At 51.6% G+C, this 24,937-nt stretch overlaps 1 protein-coding gene across 4 annotated transcripts in view; it reads left to right on the forward strand.

Annotated features, from left to right (window-relative positions):
• MYOCD (myocardin) overlaps positions 1 to 24,937 on the forward strand; it is a 220,886-nt gene that overhangs the window by 38,821 nt on the left and 157,128 nt on the right. Inside the window, exon 1 of one of the 4 annotated variants that reach the window (XM_042883925.1) lies at positions 1,989 to 2,005. The exons of the other annotated variants lie outside the window; for them this stretch is intronic. The gene's annotated coding sequence lies outside the window, so the exon portion shown is untranslated. Of the gene's footprint in view, positions 1 to 1,988; positions 2,006 to 24,937 lie in introns of those variants that run through there. 4 annotated transcript variants of the gene reach the window in all.

Raw genomic sequence — 24,937 nt, forward strand, 5'->3', positions numbered from 1 at the left:
CCACTGAAAGAAAAGAGAAAAAAATAAATAGCAAGGGTGTTAGAGGGAAGAGAAGTGGGAAAGCGTGGGGCAGCTGAGCTGACTGCACGCTCAGTTTGCTGCACAGCTCTGGCAGCCCGGTGATGGGCAGTGGGTTGTGCTGTGTGCTGCTATTTGCACAGCACAAGGGGCAGCCGAAGGCATTGCCATGCAGAGTTGGGCAGCCAGAGACACGGGAAGGAGCTCCGTGCTCTCCCTGAGCGCTGCTGGGGAGTGTGGGAGCAGCATGTGGAAAAAATGGGCTCTGCTGCCTTTGTTGCAGAGTGCTGGAGTGGCTGTGTGCTTGGATGGCAGGGCACCCGGGGCTGCAGCGATGCTGGCACAGAGCCACCTGCCTGTCACCTGCCCTCTCTGCGTGGAGATGAAGTCTGTGTGGGGAACTCACCTCAACCAGGAGACCCTAGCAATACCTTTCCCCTTCCGCCTTGTCTTGCCTGGCAAACAGTTCTGTATGTTGTTTCCAAGGCTGCCATTTGGCTTTACATCTGCTGGCAAGTCTGTTCATCTGCTGCACCCGTCTGTTCAGAGCAGATCCCGAGGGCAGGGCTCCCTCTCCCATCGTGCTGGGGCGGTGGGCAGGTGCCAGCAGGAGAGCCACGGGTCCCTGCGGTGTGTCCCAAACCCTCTCTGGGGCCCGACCTGTGTCACAGCAGGAGCAGCATGGCTCCGTCTGCTCTGCCAGCATCCCTGGGCTGCAGTGCTCTGCAGGCGTGGATGAGCTCTCCCCCAGCGACCAGCCCCCCCCAGCTCTTCAGCTGCAGAGCTAATTGCACACAGTTTGACTAACGGTGCTACCCTGGGCCAAGGATATATTAGGTCAATCTTCTAGAAGCTGGGAAAGGACCAAAAAGCAAACAAAACCAAAACAACAACAACACAACAAATAGCCAAGGAGAAAGGAGAATAGCTGTGATACTCTTGTGATGTCTGTACAAGAGTATTTTTGCACTGAAGGAATGCAAATGCATTTTTGCTGTGTTACAGCACGGTTTCAGACAGAGAAGCAGTGATGCTCTGTAAACAGACCATGTTAAAACACATAGTTCTATCTAGATCTTTCTGCAGCATTTTCTCTAAATAGTTATTTTGCAATAGGCATTTTATTTGCTCTGCGGAGGCCCTAAATAGTATATGTCTGACTTGAGGAGCATGCATGCTCTGGAATTTGTTTTAGGTGCTCTTTATTTAGCAGGCGTGCAGCAGGCGAGGTCTCCGGCGCTCAGGCACAGCTCCGGGCTGAGCAGCAGCTCCGGCTCCCTGCGCTTAGCTCCCCGTGTTGTCCATCCACCAAAGGTTATTTGGGTAGATTTTCCCTCCCCCGGTGACTGATAAATGGAGGCAGAAGATGGAAAAACACAGCAGAAGTTTGTGATTGGTGGCTCCAAACTGTTTTTATTTGTTTTAGAGTTTTTTTGAGTACATTAGAAACGTACCCAAAGACAAAAGAAATTGAGCTTCTCTGCTATCTGATTTGCACCTGAATCAACACAATCTGGTTCCCAGAGCACCCCTCGAAGTGCTGGACTGATCAACTGTGACATTCCAGAGACGGCAGAGGCAGAGGTGGATGCAGTACAGTTGGAAAAGCTCTGCTATCTCCCTGCAAGCTATCAGCACTGAAGCGACAAGACCAGAGCGTGGCCATAAGAAGGGAAAGCATCTCCAAAGTTCTGAGAATTAGAGGCCTGTGTGCTTCTCAGCGCTGGCTGCGTGTTCCTTTGGAGGAGGGACTGGACCTTGACAGCACCATCTGTCACTTGGCTGGAAGTGGGATGGAGCCAGGAGTCCCGGTGTTAGTGCTGATGTTTCCAGTAAGCCAGAGGGCACACAGAGGTTTGGACATCCCCCAGTCCCTTCTGCCTTCCCTGGGGCACAGGAAAGGTGGCCCTGTGTAGAGCATGGTTGGGTTGTTTCATCACAAATATCAGCAGGAATTTCTCTTATCTCCCCAGTATCACTTTTCGAGGTAAGGGATATAAGTAGAGAGCTACCTTCTTTGAGATCAGACTTTTTTCTTGTTGGTTACTCTCTGATTCTTCTCCCTCCAAATCTCCCTGTGACACCATCAATAATTCCTTTACGGTTTGTACAAAGAACGTTGGAAACAAACAATAAAATATTTTGCCTTTGTGAAAAGAGGAGGGGGAAGGAAAAGTTAAATGCAATTTTCTATGCTGGCCTTATTTATAATTCCAAGTTTTATCCCTTGTGTAAAACAACTCGTACACCCAAGCAACAAGATGCAAATCCAGCACTTTGGGATGGGCGAAGCTGTTTGGGTTTGGAGATCACGCTATGTGACTGAATGCACAGGGAGAGCTTGCCATTGTGGTTACCAGCTCCAAAAGGGAATGGTATGAATAGCCAAACTTTTCATAGGCGTTGTAAATTGTGTTTCCACAAACCAACTTCCAGGAATAACAGCATGCTTTTCTAAACGATGTTTGTTTGCTCTCTGCACCCCTTCCAGCCCTCCCCCCTTCTCTGTTCTGCTTTTTATTCTTTTTCTTCATTGGAGTGATGAAAACTTAGGGAATATTTTGGTGACTTTCACAGACATTTGTGATTTTCCTCCTGAACTGCCAAAGTAAAAGCTGGCCCAGACCGCTAAAGCTCTTCCACTGGGATTTGAGGATGGTAAATCAGGAAGAAGCAATACTATAGTGAAATCTTGGTTAGAAATTACAATGCCATTTCCCCCCTTGCAATGAATGGAAAGACAGAAATAACTTCGGGAAAGACTTTTCTGCCTCCGCAAAGCCGGTTAGAATTTGTAGCAAACCCGAAGCCTTTCTCCTCTTCCCTGCATGCACACGCTCCACATTTTGCTCATTACCGAGTCCTGGACACGAGTCCGTGGTACTTTATCTGATACAAGAAGTGGAGCAGCTGCTGGACGCGAGTTATTACGGCCCACCTAAGTCGTGTGAAAACTGGGTCTCTGCTGGAGCAGGGCAGGACTGCGCAGATTCCTTTCCTGAATCATTCTTGGAGATGTTTCTATATGGGCCACACTCGCAATGAAACTGCTTTCAGACCTGGCTCCAAGCGGCCGTTAGCTGGAGATTATTGTTAGCAATGGCTCAGTTCCGCAGTGTGATGCTATGTCAGCACAAAGAAAGGGTCCTTCCGAGGCGCTCCTGCACCTTCCTCCAACACTAGGCAGGTGGAGATGGGTCTCCTGGTGGTGTGCATCATTACCATGGCTTGCGTGGGAACAAATGTGGTGGTTTTCTGGCTTGTTGGTCATTGAAAGCATAAGAGATGCTCCCAAGCAGTACTAAGCCTCATTGATTGGCATGGTGTGAGTGTTTGGAGACGTATCGATCTGTGGTAGAAGTGCTGGAAACTGCTGCTTGTCCTGACACTCAGTTGATGACGGGAACGTAGACGCTGGGTTGTGGGCCTGGCTAGGAGCCGGGAGACAGTCGTAATGTTGAAAGGAGGAAAGTTGGTTTGAAAGAAGTAGTTGATGGGATCCTTCAAAGACACATTGAGATCTTTTTATATTTTTTAATTAGAAATAGTGGCCTTGCTATAAAAACAAGGAGCATGCTGGAGAACTCTGTGCTGAATACAAGGCTCAAAAGTGCAGTTGAAGCACACAGGGAATGTCACCTCTCAAGAGAGAGCAAAGCGGGGTGTCACCCAGATGGGGCTGCAGGGCTTGGCCCCATTGGACAAACCAGAGCAAAGGTCATGTGGGGCTGCAACCAGAATATAAATAAAAAAAGGTGGTGAACTGTGGTGGAGAGAGAGCTGTTGGTCCAGCAAGACTTTGCCAGATTCTCCCTTGGACCAATTTCCGTGATTATTCCAATTTTAGGGCCTTTATATGTAGGAGATAAGAGGCAGAACAGTCTTGTTCTGATGGCAAAAGGCCCCTGTGGAGACTGGAAGGTGACTAGAAGGCATGGGGGAGAGCTCAGGAAGAAGCAATAGTTGTTTTCCCAAAACTTCTTCCACGCAAGCTTGGATATGCCGGTTTTAAACTGAAATAAGCCTTGACTTTGAAATGAGTAGTTGATTAAAATAATCAATTTTAGGGTTTTCCTTTGATTTGTTGAGTGGAAACCAGGGGTGGTTCTGAGCCATTCTTTGAAACTGGGAAAGGAAGCAACTTATTGTTAGAGAAAAAGGGATCCTCTCCCACTCTTATGAAGCTCCAGGAGATAGGATTGGAAATAAAATCACCTGGCACCAACGTGGGCACTCAGAACTGTCCTGTGAGGTGCTAAGCCCATGGCACTGTCCTTCCCAGAGATGGAATGGCAGAGCCCAGCAGGGGAGAGAGGCCCAGTGCTCGTGGTGGGAGGAGTGATGCAAAGCACTGGGTGAGGGTCTGTGTCCTCTTGCCCAGTTGCTTCCAAGCTCACCACGCCGCATGCAGACACGATGCTTTTTCCTCTGCTGGACAAGGCAATACATTGTCTGGGGACTGAGGACCAGCAACTCCATGATCTCTGGTGAATTGCCCTGCTAGAAAATCTAGTCCTATGCATGTTTTCATTTCTATACCCACTGGTGTAACATCAGGTCCCGGGAATGCTCCCCCCTCCTGCAGTCTTTCAGGGGGTATCAATGTTTCCATTTAATGTGGGGTTTTTTGCCCTCACTGAGGAATTTTACAAATAGTTTGTTTATTGTGTCAATCTCTGCCTTTGTGAGCAGAAAGGAGAGCATCTGGAGAACATCATGAACTTCTTGGCATGGATGCTCCTGGGAGGCTGTGCTCTCCCCAGCGTGAGAGAAGCAGCCCATCCCCACTCCCCACACCCCCATCATATCCTCAGATGGGGTCCTGCCTCAGCACATCCTTCTGTCCCAGCAGTGCTGGAGGCTGTGGCAGAATGCTGGGGCAACAGCACTGGCTCTGCCAATGGAGAGTTGCTTGCTCTGCTGTATCCCCATTGTGCACACACCTGCCTTCCCTGATAGCAGAGAAAGGTCTCCTGGTGGAGGAACCAGCATGGTTGATGTGGGAGGTGAAGAACTCCTTCTCCTTGTGTGCCAAAGTGATGTGAGGCCACTTTGCCAATGCTAGGGACTCAGCAGAGCAACAGCCATCAGCTGTCGCACCGAACCTCCTTGTGAGCAGCAGCTTCTGCATCCACTAGGAATTTTCCATCACTGTAGAGTTTTAATGGAGGAAAAAAGAGAAAAGTCATTAATCAAAAGGCAAATATTGCATAGGAGAGCACCAGTCTGAGTTAAAGTCTAATCTGGAGAGGTCAGCACCGGTGGGGAAGGGTTAGGAGAGGGAGACCACCCTGCAGCCATGATCACCTACCGGTCAGGATGCAGCTGGGAGGGGAAGGCTGCACAGAGGGGAATGGATCTTGGATCCCCCTGTCCCATGAGATCGCGGTGCTCACTGTGCTCCAGGACAGGCGCATGCCTTTCCTGCCTTGTTGGAGCTGCTCAATTGTGTGCAGTTAATTAATATTCATTAAGTCGAAGGGAAAGTTGGATTGCAGTCTGCTCGTTAAGGTACTGACTTGGGCTCAAGTTCAAGTGATTATTCCTTTATTTATGCTGTGGAAAGTTGTGGCAGAACAGGCTGTTCAGAGCCCTGTCCCGGCCATGGGAGTGCTCCACTGGGGCCGGGGGCTCCCAGCCAGCCCCGCTGCTGTGCTGAGCTGGCCTTGGCCCTCCTTCCCACGCCCAGCGTGTCTGCCACCATGGCAGTCCATCAGGGAGGGTCTTTGGTTTTTCGTGGAAATCACTCGAGGTTTTGGGTCTCTCCTGGTGTGGGATGAGAACATTTTCTGATGCTTTTAGAGGTTTTGTTGGAATGAGGAGGCTCTCCGGGCCCGGCTCCCGCCGCGCTCTGTGTGTGAGGATGGAGCAGCGCGGCGGCGTGCAGGGACCGAGCGATGTCTGCAGCAAGCAGCCCCAGCCCTGCTGTGATCCTTCCAGGGGAGACACGGCCCCACAGCAGGCCTTTCTCACCTGCTGGGACAGCATAGAGACAGCAGGAACCAGCGGACGGACACAAAGGTGCCACGTGCAGCTCTGCCTTCTGCCAAGCTTTGACACTGGCTTTGTGGTGGGTTGGAAATGGAAGCTGTGGTGCTTTGTGAGGACTGTTCTCTTTCCCAGAGGTGCCAGGCCGTTGTAGGATGGGCAGAACAGACTTTGTCACCTAATGGGAACATCTAAACCCAGCAGTGCTCCTCATGGGCTGACCCCACAGCTGTGCTGGATGGAGTTGCATAGCAGGGAGCTGGCAGCACTCAGCTGGCAGTGGGTGAACTACACAGCCCACACAATCATTTCCATGCCCTAAACTACGGCTGGGATCCCCCACCAGGGCAGGGCCCTGGGAGATGAACAGCCTCAGGTTCAAAGTGATGCAGTTGAAGTAGTTTATGGCTCAGTGGCTTTTCACCCATGCAGCAGGCAGAGAGCTGGGTGTGGAGCTCAAGTTCCACTCCACAGTAGGCACACGGGGATTTCTGGGGGATGAATTTGGAGAAGGCACGCAGCGTCAGCATGTGCTGGAAGGTGGGCTCTGTACCATCCTTCCATGCATAGGGATGTGCATGGCCACAGAGACAGCCCATACCCTGCCAGCAGAGCTGGGCACACTTTTCTGCCAACTCATCTCAATGGAAACTTTCCATAGGAACTAAATTTGTTTAGAAAAACCACTGAAAGAGACATTCTGCTGATGTCAAGATGTTTGGCTTTTACATTGGCTGGTGAAACACTCTGATTTTTTGTTTTGACTTTTTGTTTCTATATCCTACTGACTTTATTATTCCAGTATACCTCATAAAAACAAGAAGTAAAAAAAAAAAAAAAATCAAACCATGTTACTTCAATTGGCCCTGGTGCTATCCTTCAAGTTACCTCCTCGACTCTCCACTTGTCTCCATGTGCTCTCCTGGGACAGTCAGACAGTGACGCTCACCATGTCCTTGAAGAGCCAACCTGCTGACCTCACTCTGCTCTCAACTCCTGCAAAAGATCATGTGGGCACCCCAACACTTTTCCCTACCCCCTTTTTGGGGTTTTCAGGGAACTCCGGTGTGTGCTGGCAGCAGGCAGCGAAGTCACCTCTTGCTACAAGGCTGGTGCAGATGCACAGCAGGCTGGTTCAGGGTTGCCCTGTATCTGGCTTCATTGGAGGGGCTGCCTTATCTCTCAGGATTTTCCAGCTGCCTGGGTTACCTCTGCTCCTCTTGCTCTTTGCTGCCAGACAGTGCCTGAACCAACGCACTGTGGTGAGATGGAAACAAAATTGTTCCTACATCTGAATCCTCATTGCATTGCACAGTACCTCTGGGTACTGTGGCCACTGCCATCCCCATTCCAGCCTTTCTATTCCTGCCCAGCATGCCAGGGGCTCGGCACCATTCTTGCATCCCAGATTCACTTTCACATTGGGTGCCTGTTGTGCCACACACCAAGGATGACTCTCCTAACGAGATTGGTTGAGAAGCTTTTCAGCCACAAAATTCTAGTACAGCATAATCTAAACATCCCATGGGACTATTTCCATTTAGCTAAAGAGCCTGACATAATGCTGCTGACGCACGTTGTTTCAGGCAGCCAGGAGCTCTTTGCTCTGCCTCTAGCTGTGCAGTTGTGCAGGCAGGGGCAGGGTGCTGTGTCACCCCTGTACTCATTGCTGCTGGGCAGACCTCACTGGAAGCAGCCACAGGTTCAGTCCGTGAGGTGTCTTGTGTGAGCTCCACACCAGCTGTACCAGAAGAGCACATTACTAGGAGGATCTCCATCGTTCCTTTCTAGGTCTTTTTAGCTCATGGGCTGCACCACTAGGCCAAAGCTTTGTCTAATGAACAACCGCATCCACTGCCTGGAGGTGTTTGTAATTGGCTGTTACACAGCGAGGAGCTGCCAATTAATTCATTGTTGATATTCATTATTCATTTAGCACTTGTGGATCGAGGAGGCGTCCCTGCCCTGAAGCTGTTGCAAGCACTGAAGCCCATTTGCAGCTGGTGTGGGGAAGGCACAGCAGCACTGCCCACCTCCTTCCATGCAGGCAGGCTGGGCCACCATCCCCATGGGCAGCCCAGTGCCCTGCGGGCCTGGTGACTGCTAGGAGTCCTGGTGGGTGCCCCAGCCATGCCTGCCAGCCTGCATCCCAGCGCTGTGATACAAAGTGCTCCCTGCCTGGGAGAGCTGCACTCGGGCGCGGATCCTTCAGCACAACGCCGTGTTTGTTTACGTGCGGGCTGTCTGAGTCTCTTGGTGGCCCTTGGGGACAGCTGCCTTTGGTGGGCTGGAATAAGGAAGTTGGCAGGCTCTGCACGTAAAAGCTGAAGGCGGATGACCCCTAGAGTCAGCCTAGGAAGTGCATCCCGTGCTAAGCACCGCGGTCCGTACTCAGTCCCCCCATCCTGGGATTCTGTCGGGCTGTGGCCGTGTTCCTCCTGTCCCAGCCAGGCTCCTGCCATAGGGCTGCTTTCTCAGGAGCTGCCACGGCTTAGTCGTGAGTGGGGACAGCCCTGTGCCTGCCCTGGCTCTCCTCTGGAAGCAGGGTGACCCAGCACAGGGTAATCGTGAGTCCTGCAACTCAGTGCTCATCAGCCAAGAGAGGTGGGGAGTTTGATCCTGCTTACACCAAATGCAGGCAGCTGGGGAGAGCAGATGGGAAAGGAGGAAGGCTGCACTTGCAGTGTTGCTGCAGGAGGTGCTCAGCTCCTGGCAGCACCAGACACAGTCACCAGAGCCTTTCCTTAGCCCCAGAAGAGACAGCTCCACTGTGCTGGTAGTGCAGGCAGCAGAGATCCCCCAGCAGATGATGGTCACCCATCTGACAGGCTACCTGAGAGGGCTCCTGGGGAGCCCCGTGCATGTCTGATACAGAGACCATCCATCAGTCACCGCATGCATGTAGGTCTCTGTAACACAAAATGAAACCAAACAAACTTCATTTCACTCAGATCAAGGGCTATTTTTTCTCATTTGCATAATGAGGACCCCCACATCGTGCTCTTGCCAATTGCTAGCTTGGGGGAGAACCTGGATGTTCCCCTGACACACTGCGCTGTGTGCTCTGCCAGGTGCTCACCCATCCCTCCTGTAGCATAGGCACCAACTGATTGCACTACCACCTGTTATTTTCAGTAGCATTGCTCAGATGGAAACTGAGAAGAGTTGGGAAATATTGGGGTTGGGGTTGAGGCTCAAATGGAGTGAGATAAAGCCTGCAGGAGAGGCACCTTGATGTGAGCTGCAGCTGTGGGCAATGAACTTCCCCCTCTTTGTGGTTTCCACTAGTTTCACCTCAAGACACATGATAGGATTGTGAGCAGGAGGTCTCTCCTCCTTCCCCAAATGATCCTATGGGGCAGGGAGTCTTCTGGAGTCCTGTGGTGCTGGAGAACCTGGGAACAATCATGAGTCTGTGCAGGGTGCCAGAGGGCCATGCGTGCTGTTTTGGGAGCGTGGAAAGCAGCTCACTGTGGTGGTGGTACCAGGGTGTTACTCACCACAGAGGCACAGAGCTGTGAACACATGTGCCATGTGCCCTGATCCAGGGGCACTGTCCCCATCCCAGTCCAAACATGCCCACTGCCCCAGGCTGGGTGACCATGAGCAGAAGGAGCTGTCACCTTTGTGCCTCAGTGACCGCAGGTGGGCTGGGGTCTTGCTGAATCTGACTAGAATTTTGTCTGTGGCATCTGTGAGGGGGAGACTTCACGGCATTTCATTTAAAGAAATGATCTCGAGCAGTGCTTTGAAGGTGTGAAGCCAGATTTTTCCCAGATTAGAGGTCATGTGTCAGGAGAAACTCAGTGAGAGAATATATATAGGGAACTGGGGCTGAGATGGTCGATATCACACTATTTCCTCCCATCCTCAAAGTATATTTCTCTCCTTCACTGGTCAGCCTTTCCAGAATGGGTCTGTGAGGAGTGGCAGTGCAGGGTTTGTGCTTTGGGGCCATGTGGCCATTGAGGAGTGCTGTGTGCTTGGGGTGAACTCGTGTGAAGTTTTGGTTGAGCATTTTCCCTTGGATGTCACTTGGGAGGGCACGTAGGAAAGGCCTGATTTCCATGAAGTTGTTATAAGAAAAATAGTGAAAAGTATCAGTGACGTTTTCATGCTTTGTCCTCACAACTGAAATGTTAGAAGTGCTTTGATGCAAATAAACCTGTTTTGTTAGGTAAATTTGTTTTATTATTACCTTTGATTTTATTTCGATTCTCAGGGCATATCATTAGACCTTAGATACTATATATCATATGGCTACTTTTGAGGCAGTAATCTGACAATATGGAAGTTAGTTTTTCAAGTTTTGACCCAGTGGATGTCAGTACTTTCACAAATTGACTTAATGAGAATCGAAGAAAATTCTCAGTGTTGACATTTCCTGAAGGGTGGAAATTCGGTGTTCTCATGCTCGGCTTCTTGCTCTTGGATTTATGAGTGCTCTGATTCACAAATCCTCACTGTGAGAGTCAGGGAAAGTCTTGAGTCAATGTGTGCACCACCACGTGTGTGCACCACGGGCTCTTCCAGATGCTGTTGTGCTACAATCAACAGTACCTCTTAATTTTCTCTCTGTCCCACCAATAAAACAAGATATGTTTTTCTGTGAGAAACACGCAGTCAGGAGCTGGATGTGGGCAGATGTGTGTATGTGTGACTGGGGGAGCAAATCTGTGTGGCTGTGAATGCATCACTTTTCGTCATGGTGGGAAGATAGTGCCAGCATGTCCTGACTGAGCCACATGGTTTAGCTCCCAGCTGAGGAGGGCAGAACTCGGCCTGGGTCTGTAGGACCTGGAGGAATCAGTCCTGATCGCTGCAAACAGGTGAACACTTAAAGCTGAGGAAGAGAAGTTGTAACCATCTGTGGCACTGCAGCTCAGAGCCCCACAGTGAGTTTAACTGGAGGGAAGTGCAGGCTGGACAGCAGCAAAATCCTGTGTTCCATGCAGCAAGATATATGGGAGCAGAGTGGCTCCCCAGGGGACAGAGCAAGTGCTCTATTGCTGGAGTAATTTAAAATTGCTTGGGACACGGTGCTTGGGAACAGGCTGTGTGAAAACCCAGCGAGCGTGGAAAATCCATGTTTGCTGCAGAGGGATGTGCCTGGTGGGCAGCCCGAGTAGGAGCAGAAAGGAGTGGGCACAAGTCCCTGCTGAGCCCCAGGAGCACCCAGCGCCTTGTGCCGCCCTGGGGAGGGGACCAGCCTGCCCCTTGCTGCCCTCCTGGCTGGATGCTGGCCTTCCTGTTCGAGAGCAGGGCCTGGACGGGCTGGCCATGGCATTCAGAGTTGTGTGGGCTGTGCTGTCTCTCTGCAGGGATTTACAGCCTGCCGCCCGGCGCTGCAGACCTCTGCGCTCCTCTTTAAAGTCACCGTAATAAACAGTGTGACCAGGAAGTGCTGCTGAGCTTACAGCATGAGGGTCAGCCCAGGCACAGCAGGGGCAGTGGGATGGGGACATTTCCACGTGCTGGAAGGGCCCTTTGCCATGGTGAGGTGCAGGTGCTCAGGGAGGCACGGCAGCGCTCAGATGGGTCTGGTCCTTCCAGTAAGGCCTTGTGCCCCACTGAACGCTCCCCGAGGTCACATCCACAGCTAGGCACAGCCACTTCCTCGCCCCCACGAGACAACCCCTCTCTTAGCCCTGGCAGAGTTAAAAATAGAGCCTTGCTTATGGAAAGTTCATGCTGGATGAGAGACTTAGCAGGACACCGCTGCAGTCCTCATCTGAACGTAAATCAGTCACTGTGTTCCAATGGGAGCAGGCAGGGGCAGAGCAAGGCCCCGGCACACAGCGAGTGGCCACCTGGGGACCTGCTCCATGCTCTGCTCCTGGTGGGACTGGGCATGGGTGGCTCTGGCAAGTGAGGCCATCCACATACAAAAGCACCAAGCGGCTCAGTCCATGCTGCTGCTGCCCCAGCACCACAAGCAGAGCTGGTGCCCAGGGCTGGCAGCACAGCTTGGGGTGGGAGGACCCCAGAGTGGCACCGCAGTGGCTGGGGTGCAGCAGGAAAGGGGTTAATGTGGGCTCCGGTGTGCTGGGGGCGGGTGCTGCAGCCACTAACAAAGAATAGTAATGAATGGAAAAAGTGAAGTGTTTTTTCCCTAAAGCAAACAGCTCGGTCAGATTAGAAGCTCGGAGTGCGCTTTACCCAACTATTAATACATTCCTCGCTCATCTCAAACTAAACAGCCGCACTGAGCTCCAAGTTCATAAAAACAGCATCAAATCCATGAGAGCACAGTACATTTATAGTGTCAGCCAGTAAAACTGCCTCCTGGAGGTGATGGTGCTCTGGCTGCCTGCCTGCTGGGAGGGACGGGCTGGGCTGAGCAGGAGGAAGGCCGGCGGATCCTGCCCTCCTGAGCAGGGGCTGATGGTGAGCACGGGGAGCCTGGAGTCGCTGTGCTTGGGGCAGACTGGTGCTCTCAGAGCCCAGGTTTGCACCCTGGATGCCAGGCTGTGCTCTAGGCGTGTGCTGTGGTCCTTGCCGTGGGCTGCAAGATGTGGGCAGGTTCCCAGTGCTGAGCAGAGAAATGATGAGGACCTGCGTGGGCAAAGGGACATCTGTGCTCAGCTGCCCATGCTTGCAAGTGCAGAAGCAGACAGCTGCTTGCCAGATCCCTGCAGCTGTGTAAGCCAGCTGTAGCACATGCCACGGGCCAGCTGCACCCCACACCTGCCATGGAGCACAAGGAGCAAGGCTTGGTGGGGGCAGCACCCCCATTGTGTGGTGCAAGCAAAAGGAAGGGGACGATATGCTGCTGGGGCTTTGGCTTGCGCTTGGGCATGCAGTTTGAGCCAGGTGCACTAAGCAGCTCTGCTCTTGGTGCCACCTGTGTGGAGGCAGAGGTCACTCTCTGAACTGAAGATGTGCAGAGAGAGTGTGAGAAGACTTTCTGCATTTGGTGATGGAACCACAGAGTCCTAAAAGCTGAGATGTGATGGTGCTGCTCGTAGCATCTTTCCTTTGGGCTCATCTGTGCCCAGTCCTTTATCTTTTCAGCTTTCTGTTGGATAGGGGTTTTTTAAGGTGACGCAGCTGGGGTGGATACTTGAGTGGGCTTTGCCTGGGGGCTGGAGCTATGTAGAGTGAGCCAGGGACAAAGTGTGCAGGAGCCCAGGGATCCCAGGAGCTCCTTTTTCCCATGGCTTTGTGGTACTTAAAGTGTGTACAACCTGTGCTGTGTCCCACTGTGCTTTACTTGCCAGTGCAGACCATGACCCTGTGACAGCAGCAGGATTTCATGCCAAGGTGATCCCCAATCCATGTCCGTTCTGCAGAACATCTCTGCTGGGTACTGCCCCAAAACAGAGGTGCAAAGTGCTGTTTTGAAGGCTGCTCTTAGTCCTATTTTTACCTTGTCACAGTCTGGGAAAACTGAAGCATTTTTCAAAGAGCAAAATGGTCAGAAAGAAAAGCTGTCACAGAAGTGACGTCATGCTTTATTCCAGCAGGGCTGGGCCTTCCACATCCATTTTGCATCCAGCTTCTAAGCAGGGTCCAGACTTTCAGGGTACATTTGGGCAGGTCCCCCTCTGGCAGAGCTCCACATCTGCCTCTTCTGGCTGCTGCACATCAACTGCTGGGGCGCCCGTTGCTAGCGAGCTGTGAGGGGACAAATGAGGCTTCTTTCATGACAATTTTGTATACATTTTCTGAGCAGTAACAGTGCTGCCACCTCGCCCTGCCAGGGACCAGACCCACGCTTGCGATATTTCTTTGCAAAGCTCTTTATGCATCGTACCTGCCGCGAGCTGCAAAGACCCTGCAGAATGTGCCAGCACATGGGGTTCACCCCAGAACCCACTGCTTATTAAATCATCCGCATGGCAGAGGAAAGAGCTGATCAGCGATGAACTGATAGAGCATGGCCCTGGGAGCCGGCTGACCTCAGTGTCACAGTCTGCCCCTTTTTTTGTCTTTCCCACACAGCGCAAGGAAGAGTGAGTCCAAAGCGATGCTATATATACGGCTTGTTGCACCATTCATCCGGGCAGCACGAAGCCCAGCTTTGTACTGATCTGTCTGGCATTAGAGGATCGAAAGGTTATGTTATTGGTACATTTCTGCACATCCACACCATGAGTCATCATTTCCAGGAAGCCAAATACTTACTTAAAGAGCCGTGATGCAAACTGTGTTTCCCAAATATTTTATTCCTAATTACAACAACCCGCACTGGATGTTGAAGCCGGGCACACAGTTTATGAACAGCTGAGCTACAGCAGGAGGCTGAGGTAATGGTTCAGAGCTGCCTCTGAGTTCAGCCTGATTTATGGACAAAGTAATTTTGTTATGAAAAATAAGTATATAAAGTACTTGGATGCAACAGTAAAACCATAAACAGCGCACTTTGCCTTCTGCATACAAGAGCGAAACACAAGAATGTATCAGGGCAGAGAACAGGCTGAGATGTGCCTGCTAATATTTCATTTAGAGATATTATTTCTCTTTTTTTCATAGTGCTGATTACAATTATTATTGACAAAGGTGAAACAGTTTCCAGCCACGTGCGCTTTGAAACTTCCACGGCACCCTGGTCTTCAACACCAAGGCACCAATTTCATCCCTTAAGAGTCCTAGGAGGAAAACCACAACCAAAACCCAAACCCAAAGACCACCCAGACAGAGATAAAGGGGGAAGAATTCCACCTAAGCATGAAATCGCAGGGAAATGGGAACCGTTTCAGGAAGGCACAACTTATCCACAACGGAAGAGCAGGATGCCCAGCTGGCTTCCTCACCCCCGAGGCAGTGGGTGCCCCTGAGGCTGTGTGGGCAGGGGATGGGGCCAGGAGCTGCCCCAGCTGGGTGGACACCCGCAGTGAGCAGCGGGGGGAGTTGTGCATAGTGATGCCTGAATTGGAAATGCACCTCTGCGGATGGGGTGCTCAAGGGAGATAGAGCTCTTGTAGCTGAGACTTTCCAGTCCGTGTGCCAAGGGGGTTAGATCTAGGACCTCTTCCAAAAGCTTCGTCCATAATTCAGAGCTGGAAAGCCCTGAAGTTTGCTTTTCTCTAGGTTAGAGCTCACAGCGTGATGTTGCTCTCCCAGCAGCAGGACGCCCTGGCTTTCATCAGCCTGTGCCCTGTGTGCTGAGCAGCAGTCCAACTCTCCAGCTCAGTCTGCAGGATTGGAGGCACCAGGGATCCCTGTCCCTGCTGTGATCACCTGAGCGTACATACACTGTTCAGGCAACAGGGTTTGAGTGTTGAGCTGTAGGCACTCGTCTTGTCTCCGTGTGCGTCTCTCAGCACAGCTCTGGCATGGGCAGGGCTGTCCCAGGCAGTTTAGGGATGAGCATGGTCAAGGGGTGCTTGCAAACAGGAGTATCCTAGCAGTGTCTGTGGCCATGCCCCGGCCCTGTCCCCACCAGGTGTGTGCACAGGTGGGCAGCAGGACCTCTGGCCACGGCTGGGCTGGGCTGCGGTCAGTGTGAGGGGCAGGTAGCAGCAGGAAGCTGCACAGTTGTGTCTCTCGCCAGGTAAGGGTCCCCACGCTCTGCACTCCCATGGAGCCAGCTCTATGATTTGGCAGCCCAGCATCTCAGAGCAGAACAAGATGAATGAGGGGGTGGACATGCTTCTTTCGTCTCTCTGGGATCCCCCGTGGTATCTATTCTAAGGTCGGCCTTATCCGGCTCTGGGAATGAGCTGCGCTGCTGCCTCTCGGGCTGCCGGCGCTCCCTGGGGACACCAGGCCTGCGGCTGTGCTCTCCTTGGGTTGTGCGGCCATCATCCCTGACGGGGGGAAGCCACTGGGGCTCGGCTCCAGCAGGACGTAAGGCAGTCCAAGCCGGGGCGTTTCTGAGATGGGGAATTTCCTCAGCTCTCCCACACGGTGCTTGGGGTCAGAGGAGCTCGGCAGGGACGCCCGGCTCCAGCTCTGCGATGATGGAGCTGCAGGCTCTGTGACCTCGTTGGGCTCAGATCAAAGCGAGTGTCCTGCAAAGAGCCGACTCCTTCTAGGACTGTGAGAGGGAAGAAAAGTAAAAGAAACAATGGAGTCCACCTCAAAGTTTAATTTTAAGAATGGGAACGAGATAAAAATACAAAAGTTGTTAAAAAGGAATTCAAAAGAAACGCTAAATGGGTAAAATATTTACAGGAGGCATAAAAGCTGTTTAAAGACAAAGTATTAGAGGCTCAGAATAAATATATACAACCAATCTAGAATGTGCTCAAATATCCAGAAGGAAAAAAACAGACCTGTCACGCCTTGGTAGGGAAAGAGGCTGCAAGAAGAAAAGAGATATTCATCAAAATTGAAGTAATTTCCAAAGAAGGAAGATAGAATGAAGTGTAAAGTATGTCCGCTGGATGTGACATCCATAATAAGGACAGGCCAAAAATGTTTTTAGGAAAAACTTGCTAAAAGCCACTAATAAAACATTTCTCAGAGCATAAATATTAGGAAGCTAATCAGCAAGTGTGAAGGTCATGGCTCTGGTCTGCATAGGAAAAGACTGAAGGCAGCTGATGCTGAGGGTTATTATACAGTATGAATCAGTGGGCATGTGTGTAAAGGTGGCGTGAGCAGTCCACGTGGCTGTGGGGAAGGGCTGTCATGCTTTGTCAGCCTAGTGGTATCCTCCCAGAGGCAGGCAGCCCTCTTTTAAATGTCTATCGAGTTCAAAGATGGGGAAAAAAAGATGGGAATAACTGGTTTCCTATGAGGAGGGAGGTCAGCACAGAGATCCACACTGAAATGACAAGGCTGAGTGGGGCTGAGCATGGAAGCAATGGGACTCGTTAGGAAAAGGAGGTGTTCCTGGCTGTGAGTCACCGTGTGCCCATGGCACCCTCGGCTCCTCTCTCCCATCTGGCTGTCGCCGTGCTGGCACCAGCCTTGGCCCTGCAGAGCTGGGAGGGGACCTGAGAAAATCTGTGCTGTGCCGGAGAGGTGCCTAGGAGGGCACAGGGAGTGGAAGGGGCTGTGCCCACCCTGGGTTGAGGCCAGGTGCTGTGGGCACCTCGCGTGACCCCGTTGTGACATGCAAACAGTTAATGAACTGCTATTAGCCTGGACTCGAACTGGAAAATCTTCTGTCACATCCGAGCCCAAACTGGAACAGAATGAAAAATATGCAGTGGTTTGACTCCCTGCTAATTGAGCACTGGGCTCTGAGCTAGCAATTACCACCAGGGAAAGAAATCTGGGGTTCTTGGGCTAGGTCACGGAAAACATCAGCTCAGTGGGGGGCAAGAAAGGGAATCTGATGTTGGGAATGATTAAGGTTGGAAATGGGAACTAAACAGGAGATGTAGCTCTGCTGTGGTGAGTCCGCTGCAACTCCAAGCTGTCCAGTTTATCTATTTCTGTCTTCTCTTTCTCCCCCTATTTCTTGGTTCAGAAAACCAGAACAAGGCAGCCAGCATGAGCACAGGAATGCAATGCTGCCCGTAGGAATCACGAAGGGGACAAGGGCTCTTTCTCTTGGGTGGAAGGAGAGTGATAGGGGAGGTGCACAGCAGTCTGGAGAAGGTGCTTAGGGGACAATCTGTCACTGCTTCTTTCTGCTCAGGAACGAGGAGGCCCTCCATGAAATTGTCAGGTAGCAGATTTAAAACAAACAAAAGGAAGTACTTTTTCACACAACTCATAATTCATCGTGAAACTCATTACCAGGGGATAGTGTAAGGCCAAAGGCATAACTGACTTCAAAAAGCAATTACATTCAGGAAGGAAAATCACTGGAACTGATAAACACTGAAGTCCAGATAACCTCTCAGTCAGCAGATTGAGGCTGGGAAGTGCACAGAGAATCTCACAGCAGAGATGCTCAGTGTCTGATGTACCTCTCCAACACATGTAATTGGTCACCAATGCAGAGAGCACACTGGTACTGGGGATATAGGGCTGTACAGCAGTTGCATGCTCTCTTTCAGGCTCTTTGTTCCTCTCCTATTGAAAGCTGTCCTTGCTTTCTTGACTCTCAGCCTGAGGGAAATTAATTTCTGTCTTCTCCTTCAGCTTCGGTCTTTAAACATCCCAAAGATAGCCATCCCCATCAGAGAGAAACGAGCCTCTCCAGTGCATGATTCATTTGACGGGGTGTAGACATGCCCATGCCCCAGCCCTGCGCAGAGGAGCTGGAAAACCTCATCTTGCCAAGGTTTTGCCTGACCTTTTGTTCTGGGCAAACAGGATCTGCTCAGGGCTTTAATTACCAGCCTGTTCTCCATTAGGTGTACAGGAGCCATCCTCTCTCCTTAGCAACGGATGGATGAGGCCAAAACACAGAACCAGTAATTCACTGGGCAGTTGGGTGCAGGTCTCAGTTACTCTGCGGTTGAGAAAGAAAGATTCATCCCCAGACAGATCCGTCTGACCTGTCAGGGCCTGAAGATGAGACGAATCTCACTCGGACATGCCCCCTAATTGTCATCAGAATGAGCACAGGGGGCACTGAGGTGATGCTGCCCCCCGGGGAGCTGTGCCACACCAAGGTCTGCTCCTGCCAGGGCCACCAGTGCTTCCACTGCTCAGGCATGGGGTTTTGGATGTTACGGGGGAACTGGGGAGCCCTCACACACACACAGCTGTGCGCACCCCTCAGCAGGGCTTCCCGAGCAGCAAATGCCAATGGGTGATGGGTGCTGGGGCAGAACCGGCCCAGGGGGCTGTCATGAATGCCATCATCACACGTGGTTGTTGCAAACAGACCCAGTCAGCTGCAGAGCTCTACAGTAACCAACACAGACATCTTCCAAGTACATTCAGTTCGCTGCCCTGCTTCCCATCCGCCCCCACATTGGCGAGTATGTAAATAGAGGATATTCTTAGCAGGGAGGATTCCCAAGAAAATGCCATGTCTCCTTGATGCAAGCAAGGATTTAGCACGCTGGCATGGGGAAGCACTGAGGTCTTCCTAGCGACAGGAGTCGGAGGCTCCGCAGTGCTGGGGTTGGGGAACGGCTCTGCTCAGCTCTGTGCCAGTGGAACCAAAGGTCTGCAGCTGTTATGGAGGTGGATGAGCACTCCAGTCCAAAGACCTGCTTGGGCTGGAGGGAGGTGTCTGTCCTGCCCGGTTGTGCTGCCAGACTTCTTGCTCCTGCCTGCCTTCAGTGTTGGTTCTGGGCCCTCAGTACTCCCCGTTGTGGAGGCAGGAGATGCCCTGTGTGCCCACCCAGGGGAGCCGGGCTTGGCCTGGGGCTGCTGACCCCACTGCCGTGTCCCACCTCAGCCAAGGGCCCTGCCAGGCTGTTTGCAATATATGGTTTCACACAGCTCGGTGCGTGCTGCTTTTCAACATCTACGTCATGTTTAGTCACATTTAATAACAATAAAAGTCTCCTTCGCAGCCGCATTCTGGAAAATGGGGCCGATTCTACTAAAAACAATGAATGTGAATAGTTCATGGTCTTCTCGCATTACCCAGAGATTTATCACATCTCTTGCATAATTTAATCTCTACATCTGTGGGACACAAATGTTTTACATTTCTTACATTTATGGGCAGACATCGAAAACATCTGTGCAGACCCAACGCACAAAAACATCTGGAAGACATCTCTGCCTTTTTATGACATACGTCTCCTGATCTTTTGTCTGGAACAAGTGTGCTGCTATCAGTAGTAGCTTTATATGCCGGTTACTGGGCTTCCCGGTTGGGCTTTGACAGGCGCAGGGGAAAATGTGATCAGCTCTGAATTTCAGCCCATTTCTGCAGCGAATTTCAGCAAGTGGAGAAGCAATTCAGGGAGCTTCCCACCCACCCACGCTGTGAGAATTTGGACCAGGATGGGAGCAAGGCAGCCAGGGTTTGCTACTAAGCTTGTGGACAAGGCTGTTTCCTGAAAGTTCAGGCTGTGCTGAGCTGCTGCTGTTGTTTCTCTGGAACACCGCAGGTTGGTGCAGCAAAGGAGCTGAGGCAGGAAATTTCCATCTGCAGGCTCCTGAATGGTAGGTGGTTTGGAGGGGGCTTCAGTCATCCCCCATAAGGACTTAAGGGACCATATGCCACCTAATGCTGACTGTTCTTGCTGCTACAGGTCGTATCTCATCCCATCAGAGTGAGATAGGTGCTTCCCTATAGGCAGGGGTATGGAGTCACAGCATCTGGAGGTCTTTGCTTCATTTTGCTGCTCCTGTACGTTCCTGGTGCTGGGTCTGAGCCATGCTGGCTGCATCCCAGTGGAACCAGCGTTGGGGCACGGCCTTGGGCAGGCAGCTCAGGGCTCAATAGCCATTGCCCAGACTGCACCCAGCTGCAGTCCTGCCACTAGCCCTGCCACCCTTCCCAGCCCCTTTTGGGATGGAGAGAGTGTTGACATTGGTCCTAGAGAATTCCAGCCCTGCCAGTTAACAATTGAGATTAAGAATAGGCTGTGTTTTTGTTTGTTTGTTTGTTTGTTTCTGTTTGAGCAGCACAGATGGAGATGTTGTGAGCTATGAATGTGCTGTGGCTTCTTGCCTTTGATGTTTGGCTGGGAACCTGCTGTGGTGGATCTAGAGAAGCTGATGAGATGCTCTGGGGTACTGAGAGGAGGGTACTGAGAGGTAACATGGGCGATGGGCTGCGTGGGGTGGAGCAGAAAATGTCCTTGGAAATGTAGCATGGAGACAATGTGAGCAGCTGAAGAGAGTGCAAAAACATGCTGTCAAATGGGAGGAAGAGCTGGGAAGCAGCCTGGGAGAGGAGCAAAACCAGTAGGGATGCAAGGAAAGAGGCGACGTGCTCAGAGCCGCAGGCTGGGGAATTATCGTGGCAAGCACAACCAGATGCTGGCAGTTATCACCTCACGTGTGTTGAATGTAAGAACTGGCTTAAGCAGAACTGGGATCATGGTGGAAACCAAATGATGAAACTCTCTGCAACTCTGTGCTCTGCTCTGGGTCACGCATGTCAGATGTGCTCCTGGAGAATGCCTGTGTTTCTCCACCAGCACCAGCCCTGTGTGCTCCAGACAGAAGTGGGATGGTGGTGAGCATGGGCACTTGGGGTTGTGCAGGGACAGGCTTGTGGTGAACCAGCCTCCTCATGCCTGCTCACAGACCTGGCTGGGGAAAGCAAGCCCAGCTTTTTGCAGTCAGTCACCAAATACTCTTCCTGCAGCTCCTACCTGGTCCAGGAGGGAATCCCATGCCATGGTGTCTGCCCCACAGTGGTGCAGAGAGTTTGGGGTATCTCCCACTTCTACCTCCTCAAGAAGACAGGGATACACAATGGGGCTGCTCAGGTGAAGGGGGTTCCAGGGCAGCATAGGCTGCTTGGAGGGGTTGCTTGTGGCTCACACAACTGGACTTGTGGGCACTAGTCCCTCTTCAACATGCATGGAGAGCTGAGGCATCCCCCAGCTCCAGGCACCAGGCCCTATGGCCAGCCCATGGTTTGCCTCCTAGCATGTCCCTGCCCTCAGCAGATATGTTCCTTAGAGCTGGTGTCCAGGCAGGGATATGGTGATGCCCATCTGGTGTCTGGGGCTGATGATCCACCTGGATTCACTGGGGACTTGGAACAGGAGAAGTGCCAGTCACTCCCTCTGCCTTATGAGAGCCATTGGGGCAACAGTGATGATTTGTAAGCATGCCAGGAACCCCTTCTGGCCCCTGGATTTGCTGGGTTTGTTTGGAAATTCCTGTGCAAGTGTTACTGCTGGCACACAGCAGAGGACAGCAGCCAGCTCCTCCAGCCCACCCCACAGCCCTGAGGTGAGAGCACAGCAGCCTCAGCAGTGGCATCCCAAGGGCCTACTCCAGGCTGCCTGCATCCACGGATCCCCCCAGGGGATGGAGGCAGCCACAGGGGGCCTGCTGAGCCTGAGCAAGGCACCGAGTGGTGGTGACCAAAGGTGTTTGCAGAAGGGCTGGAGGCTCAGGAGATGAGGGAGAGCAGGAGAAGAGCAAGGACCAGGCTGAGGGAAGAGCAGGGGCCAGCACCCAGCTGCATACTGGGCTCATACACATTTTCTCTCATGACATCTGCACATGTGCCAATGGCTCAGGACTCTATCCTAGCCCTCCTTTGCATGCTCAGCACCTATTTGTCATGGCAGAGGAGATGACAGTGCTGAGACGTGTCCCACCAACACTCCAAAGAGCAGTAAAACCATACATCAGAGAGCGTGCTCCCAAACCCCAGAACATCCTATTGCACTTGGCTGCTCAGCCAGGTTTCCTCATGACTCCTGCATTGTTCCTGTACGTCTGAGCAAGCACAGCCCAAGTGCAGGCAGCCCTGGCTCAGGGCTGTCGCAGGATACGTGCAGCACAGCCAGTGGCACAGCCCCGGAGGACCTTGTCTCTGGGTAGGAGCAAGGCAGGGACGTGCCCAGCAAATGCTGTGTGCTCACAGCATGACCCACACAAACCCGTGCATGGGGAGCTGAGGATGGAGGGTGTGATTTAAGTGCCACCACGGACACAGAGGTGAATGCTCTCATCAAAGAGCTGAGAGCTGCAGAGCACCTTCCAGAGGAACCCGGGGGGCTGCCCAGCAGAAGTTCTATTGTGACATTTAGAACAATTCTTTTTTTGCTCCAATTAAAAAGCCAGCATAGAGTTTTTCTCCCCTCTCTCCCCACCTCTGAGCACTTTCATGATGCTCATGTCAGAACAGAAGGAAAAAGGCATTTCAGAAAATCTGAGATGTTTTGCTTGAGCTTTGGCTTCTTTTTCATTTGAAAATAAATAAAATACGTAAATAAAATGCAGCGACCTGGATCTTTAAACAATGTGTCACCGTGGGAGGAAAACCTGGACAGGTTTGGCACAGATGTATATACCAATGTCCTTTCAAAACCTTCAAATTTATACCTTTCACATTTTTAACAGGCAAAATAAAAAGGCTGGGAGGTTCGTGAAGGTTTAAATTTTGACAAATCTGTGTTTTCCAGTGCCAAAATATTTTTCTCAAATTTCATGAATAAATTCTCAAACTTTCCCGATTGCCTGGGCAATTTCATTTTCCTGCATTCCCATAGAAAGTGGGATTACATGAGCAGATGTTATTTTTCCACAGGACATGATGTGTAAACTCTGAATTTTGAGGATCTATCATTTGATCAAATGGAGCCGAATTTCCCAGAGATACCTGGTTGTGAGCCCTCGCTCTGAAGCCAAAGGGTTCCATCTTCTGCATAGTGGCTTTGAGGAGCTTTTTATCATGGAGAAAAACAACATTTTTCCCAAATTCTGTCGTGAGGAATAGCTGACCTGATTAAGCTGAGTGCTTGCAAAACCTTCGCTTGGAAGCAGACGTCCTGGCAGTCAGAGCTGGGGCTTGGCAAAGGTTAAGCCACAAGAGGCTCACAGCAGAGAATCCATCAGCGTTACCTGTCTGTGTTAATCACAGAGCCTCTGTTTTCCATGGATTTTCGTAAGACTTACGAATTCCAGGATGGAAATAAGAAGTGGGCATGCTAGCTTTTTCCATCTTCCTTGAGTAGGAGGAGATATAGAGAGAAGTGTATTAAATGAAGAGGAAGTTTTTCCTAATATCTAACCTCAACATACCCTGGTAGAACTTGAGGCCATCACTTCTTGTCCTGTCACCGTTATCTGGGGGCAGAAGCTGACCCCCACCTCACCACAGTCTCCTGTCAGAGAGTTTGAGAGAGCCGTGAGCTCTGCCCTGAGCCTCCTCTTCTCCAGACTGACCCATCCCAGCTCCCTCCACCGCTGCCCATCACACCTGTGCTCCAGCCCCACTGCCCTTCTCTGGACACGCTCCAGGCCTCCATGTCTTTCTTGCAGTGAGGGGCTCAGAACTGAACACAGCACTCCAGGTGCAGCCTCACCAGTGCTGAGCACAGGGGACGATCACCTCCTGCTCTGCTGACACAGGGCAGGATGCCATAGGGCACACTGCTGGCTCATGTTCAGTTGAGCATCAACCAACACCCCCAGCTTCCACACAACCTTCCAGCTGATCTGGCCCAAGTCTGTAGTGTTATCTAGGGTTGTTGTGCCAAAAGGGCAGGACCTGCTACTTGGTCTTGTTGAACTTCATCCCACTGGCCTCAGTGCAGTGATCCAGCCTCTTGGAACGGGCTACTCAGGGAGGTGGTGGAGTCGAGGTCCCTGGAGTTCTTCTAGAAACATTAAGATGTTGTACTGAGGAACATGGTTTATTGGGAAGTGTTGGTTATAAGAGGACAGTTGGACTAGATGACCATAGACAGCTTTCCCAACCTCAGTGATTATGAAATTCTAATTGTTGTTGTTGCAAGGCTTCTTTTAAGAGCTAGGCCAGGGTGGTGAATGCAGTGGTGGAGACCCAGAACAGCAGTGGTGCTGCTAATGAGGAGGCTGTTGCTGGAGTTATCTTCTCACCATGGAACTGTTGACCCTTGCAGTCACCATGCTTTGTTGATTTTGAAGATCTGACCCATGATCATAGCAGGCAAGCTGACTTGTGCATGTCCTTCCCCATCTGGGCCAGTGCCCACAGGCTGGAGCAAAGCCCAGGGCTTTGGAAAGCAGTGATGGCTATCTGGCTTCTGAATCATGGCTTTGAGATGACAAAAATTTGCAGTCGAAATGCAGCCAGCTCCCAAAGAATGGCCTTCAAACTCCCAGGTTGGCTGGTCAAGGACCATGCAGATTGCATGGTGGGAGAGGTGGTCCTCTGCCCTGCAAAGTCCCGTGAGGACCGGGAGGTTGGAGACATTCCTGTCTTTGCTTCCTGGGGAGCTGGGGCCTCCAAGGCTTTGGGGGCTGGAGGGAGAGGCGTGCTCAGAAGTGGGACTTGGCAAGGAAGGTCTGCAGAAGGAGAGCTCCCTGGAGGCAGCCACCGCTCCCCCCAGACACAATACTGCACTGCTTCCAAGTACATTTTTCTGAGGCAGCACTGGCTAATCAGTGGGAATGTTAAACACCAAAGTGAGCAACAAGCCTGACCAGAATTTCTCTGCAGTACACGTGCAGCTCTTGTGTCCTCACCAGGGACAAGAAAGGGGTGGTGGAAGAGGTCAGT

The sequence above is a fragment of the Lagopus leucura genome, unplaced genomic scaffold (genome assembly GCF_019238085.1).
Source record: "Lagopus leucura isolate 7727_CA_CO unplaced genomic scaffold, USGS_WTPT01 Super-Scaffold_100040, whole genome shotgun sequence".
NCBI lineage: Eukaryota > Metazoa > Chordata > Aves > Galliformes > Phasianidae > Lagopus > Lagopus leucura.